The following is a 4329-nucleotide window of genomic DNA, read 5'->3' as shown; positions in this document are numbered from 1 at the left end:
GATCTATTCTTTCATCTGACTCTTTAAGATTCAGTTAAATAGATAGCATCCTAAATAGTGAAGAGGGTTTTCTGACCCTCCCCTCACAGATGTGGTGGCCATATTGAAAGTGTTGGCCACAGGGAGACCCTAGTTATATGGCTCCTTTTTAACCAGTTTCCAATCAGCTTAATAGCTCTTTTCTTTTAACTCCTTTCTTTCGTCTCATGTGCACATCAGTTTCACATCCTGAATACTTTCAAAGACGTAAGTTAGATTAGAAAACGTCCGTAGTGATCCAGAACACATTTTACGTACTGCTCGACTGTAAACGCTCTCCAGACATCAGTCTCTCGCAGACTGTGTGACATCTCACTATTGTTGAATGAACATCACTTATACCTATATCTTGAGGAACGTCAATCTAAATTAAAATATGCCAAGTTTCTTAACAGCACCAACAGATTTCCTAATTAACCTATGAATACTGTCAATCTGTTAATGTAGTTCTCTTGTTCTTTTAGAAATGAGTTATGTAACATTTCTTTTATTTACTCCAGCAATTTCAGAACTAAAGTGCTCCTTAGGGTATTCCAAACTTCCCTTCAAAAGTAAAGAAAGTGTGAATAACATGAATTGATTTGTCGAAACGGCTGAAGGCTTTTTGGCTTCTCAATTTTTTTTTTTCCAAAACAGTCAGTTGAACTTCATGCATTGCCCTTTCTGCAATGCCGCTTCTCTAGGTTGCTTCCTATCCTTCCAGAATTCTTGTGATGAGGGTTTTCTGACCCTCCCCTCACAGATGTGGTGGCCATATTGAAAGTGTTGGCCACAGGGAGACCCTAGTTATATGGCTCCTTTTTAACCAGTTTCCAATCAGCTTAATAGCTCTTTTCTTTTAACTCCTTTCTTTCGTCTCATGTGCACATCAGTTTCCCAAGGTTGGTCCAAGGAGCCTGTAGACAGTAGTTTTTATGATCCTTGGTCTGGCTTTCTTGACAAAATTACTACAATGTGTCCTTTCTCCTTTAAATGGACCCCAGTGCACAGAATTGGATTAGCCATAGTCCTTGTTTCTGCCACAGTCTTATTATTAATCCAGGCATAGATGTTATTTTTATTAAAACATAATGGAGGATACCACCACTCAGCGTAATAAATATCTTAACATCTACTTAATGTGCTCTTTTCCCATCCCTCCCTCCACATTCATCAGTCTTCTGGGACTAGCCTTTTTGTTTATTTCCTTTTCTTTTCTCCTTAATCACACATGTTCCAAAATTTGTTGATGTTGTAGACATAGTTAATTTTTACTGCTGGGTATTATTCTACTCTGGATATAGTATAATCTATGTATCCATTTTCCTGTTGATGGACACAATGGCAAAATTGTGAAGTAGGATGAAGTTTGTCTTTGATGCCTTTAGCGTATTTTTCTACCCTTCCTTAGCCTCTTCTCAGAAGATCATCCGAGCATCCTGCCTGGCACATTGTAAAATGCATTAAAAGCTTATTGAACGTAAGTGACAGATAAGACTGAAGACAACTCCAGTCAAATGAAAGTTGCTGCCTGACCACTAACTGAAGAAGCTTTTGTATGCTCGGCTTGGCTCAGAGGGAAGAGCGCCGGGATCAATGACCAATGTCTGCATGGACGGGGCTATAGAAATGGTAGCTCAGAGCTGTTTATTTCCTCTCCAGACTTAGTGTGTTATCTCTTCATGGACATTTACAAATCAGTTGGAGTCATGAGTCACGGGCAGGAGTTAAAAACAAAGGAATAAAACTGTCATTGCAGAGTTTCAGGTTTTAGCCAGCCCTGGTGGAAAGTCAATTGTGGGGGGTGGTAGTTGGCTTGGTGATGATCAGTAAGATTCTTCTTCTCCCCCACATACCTTAAAGATTGATTTTGGTCTTTACTTTATGTTAAATATCTTATGTAAAAACACATTTAATATAAAAAGCACATTGCTCGGGAAAACAACTGTGCAAAGAATGTGATTTTTCATCCCAATGGCTAAATGTAGCTTTTCTGTTTAAAAGTAAATCTCTCACTTTAAAGATTGAATATGAAGACACTTAAAATAATGTGTTTTCAAGTTGTCTAGTTGTTTCAATGTAAAGTGCTGAAAACTAATCAATATTTTCTGGGGACTCAAAGTCCTTTCCCTAAAGTTTTTATATCTTCATAGATGTTTTGTCCCAACTCATGTGGATAGCAATATTGGCTTCACGATACCACTTTCAGTGGCAGTCTTGCTTGTAAATGACATTTTCATAAAATGTTAGAGCTGGAATAAACGTCAAATATCATCTCGCTGAGTGTTCAGATCCATGGACCACCTGCATGGAATTACCGAAGGAATCTGTGGAAATCCAGATTCCTGGGCTCCATCCCTGACCTAATGAATCAGGTTTTTGGGGTGAAAAGCCTAAAAACTGCATTTTATACAATCTCCTAGGTGATTCTGATCTATAGGAACATTTGAGGAACATTATTCTGGTCTAACTTTCATTCCATAGTGGAGGAAGCTGAAACCAGAGAAATTAGTGACTTTTTAAGGGTTGAGAAGGAACAGACTCATAGCTGGACAGTCACTTGAGGTGAGGTGATGGCAAGAAATGGACATATATACATTTTTCAGTGTGTAGGGTGGGATTTAAAATGGCTTATTGTCAAACAACACCCAAGCTGTATCGGCTGCGAATGGTCCTAAAATGCCTGTGATCAGCGATTGATCCTTTCTTGTTACCCTGAGTATCCTAAGATATGCAAATATTAGAGATCTTAGAAAAAACCTTGAGCTCCTTGCTGTTAACAATTCTTTTTGGTAAGAGTATGAACACCCTTGAACAACAAAATTCAAGCATACTATGATAAAAAATAGATTTATTTGTTATGCCACCCTTTTTTTTGGTTAAAGTTTTATTTATTTTCAGAGAGAACACACAAGTGAGGCAAGGGCAGAGCGAGAGAGAAGAGACAGAGAATCTTAAGCAGGCTTCACACTGTCAGCACAGAGCCCGATGCAGGCTTCGAACTCACGAATTGTGAGATCATGACCTGAGGTGAAGTCGGATGCTTAGCTGACTGAGCCACCCAGGTGCCCCCATTACATCAGACCTTAATCGCCTCATCCCATGTGTACCTCCCCCTGCATACTCCCCTCCGTGGGTACATTCGGGAGACAAAAATAAGGCATTGGGAGTTTTTAGATGCCCCCTGATTTCACTATTGTCGAGATTAAGTCACTCCGCTAGGGTCTGACCGCTGGCGAGTGCTAATCCCTGTGCTGTCATTCACCTGGTTTTTAAACCACTGGCCGTCCCCACCTTATTCTATTTGTTTTTGTGCTTTAGATGGTGAAAGAACAATATTCACCTGAAGCGCGTGCGCGCGTGCGTGCGTGTGTGTGTGTGTGTGTGTGTGTGTGTGTGTGTGAGTCACTCATTCTAAACCACTTCATTATGCACCAGACTTAAAGTTTCTGTTTAGCAGGCAAAACCATATTTCTGCTTTCTCCTTCCTGTTCTCCCCACCTCCACCTCCATCCCTGGGAGCAAATTCGGGACTGCTCTGCGTTTGTATCACCTTAGATTAATTGCAGCTAATGCAAGTGTTCAGGGCTGTGCGTGGGCTGTTCCTGAGTGCAAAATGGATTCTGCCTGTGCCTGGGAAGCAGCTGCCTTTCACTTCAGGTTGTCACTCCCAGGGCTGTGAAATGCGTTCCCCCAGTGCCACTGCTCTACCAGGAGCAGCCACGCTTAGCTGCCACCAGACTAGGACTTGGGGACAGACATTTGCTCAGGGTCATTTTACGCGTAAGTAAATCTTACTTGACACTGCTATGCATGACAACAGCAGGCAATTACAGACACAAAGAACATTCAGCAAGCGGAAGCAGAGTCCCAGGAAGATGGGGGCTGCGTTAGAGGCAGGGGTCTCTGCCACCTCTTAGACAGTGCAGGGACTAGCCCCTTGGATGTGGACGTGGCCAGGCCTGGGCGCCGCAGGGCTTGGCTGGGAGTGAGGGGGATCAGGACCCCTCTCCTCCCTCTATAGCTCAGAAGCCCTGTGCTTGGAGGAAATGCACGTACATTTTCCAGCCATAGGTTTCTCAAAATGGCGATCTTACGCCTAAAGCTATCATCTTACAATTTGTTCTATGTTTGTTCTGTGTTTCCTTTTATTTCCGTTCTTGCCAGTCTTTTGGACTGTTAGATATTTAAAAAACAATTCCATGTCCCCTCTCCGTCAGTTAAGTTCTATTTTCTTTTACTAGAGAGATTACAGCAGCCCTGCCTTATTGAAACTGAACATGAAGTTGTACGGACACGTCTTCCTTAAAA

This window comes from Suricata suricatta, chromosome 7 (genome assembly GCF_006229205.1).
Source record: "Suricata suricatta isolate VVHF042 chromosome 7, meerkat_22Aug2017_6uvM2_HiC, whole genome shotgun sequence".
NCBI lineage: Eukaryota > Metazoa > Chordata > Mammalia > Carnivora > Herpestidae > Suricata > Suricata suricatta.
The sequence above is the reverse complement of the archived record's forward strand: the minus strand, read 5'-3'. Positions refer to the sequence as shown.